Consider the following 748-nt stretch of genomic DNA (forward strand, 5'->3'; position numbering starts at 1 on the left):
TATTTGACCAATACTTATGCTTATTGATTAAGATTTGGTTTTATGGTTTTAAGATTTGGCCAAGAAGAGCGCCTGCGCCTGCATGTAGATGTCGGCGGTGAAGGCGGCGACTTTATCGGCGGTGAAGGCGGCGACTCTATCGGCGAAGAAGGTGGCGGAGGAATAGAATTGTTTGCTCACGCAGTCGCACACCACACCTCCTCGGAGCTTCTTTATTTCTTCTTCCCTCATCTTCGCACTAACTTTACTCTTTCACTCACTGCTAGGGTTTCATTTCTTCTTCATCTGCTTGGTTTCTTTCGTGCTTCGTGGTTCAGAGGCCAAAAATTGAAATAAAGGAGGGAAGGAAACTTTTGTATCCATTTTTAATTTGTTATCCAAACTAAAAATATACGTTTGATAAAACCTTGTTCAATATAACATCGTTAATCCGTTGTAGTCTAGTTGGTCAGGATATTTGGCTCTCACCCGAAAGACCCGGGTTTAAGTCCCGGCAACGGAAATTTTTGGCATTTCTTGGATTTAAATAACAAAATTGATGCTATCTTGTTTTAATATAAATAATATGTGGTTATTAATTATTCTGTTAATGTTAAATAATAAAAAAATAGTAAAAATAAACTGTTCATCAACTTAAAATAATCATTATATTTAAAATAGTCACATACATCAGCTATCTTATAATAGAATTATCTTTTCCTTTTCATAGAATACAAATTAAAAAATATATACACTCTTTCCTTTTTCT

The 748-nt window shown here is 35.2% G+C and overlaps 1 non-coding gene across 1 annotated transcript; it reads left to right on the forward strand.

Moving 5' to 3' along the window:
• Positions 1 to 429: 429 nt before the first annotated feature.
• Positions 430 to 502, forward strand: TRNAE-CUC (transfer RNA glutamic acid (anticodon CUC)). The gene has a single exon. It is a non-coding gene; the product is annotated as a tRNA-Glu (tRNA).
• Positions 503 to 748: the final 246 nt, after the last annotated feature.

This window comes from Vigna unguiculata, chromosome 4 (assembly GCF_037176805.1).
Source record: "Vigna unguiculata cultivar grain cowpea cultivar isolate G323 ecotype 2 chromosome 4, ASM3717680v1, whole genome shotgun sequence".
Classification (NCBI taxonomy): Eukaryota; Viridiplantae; Streptophyta; class Magnoliopsida; order Fabales; family Fabaceae; genus Vigna; species Vigna unguiculata.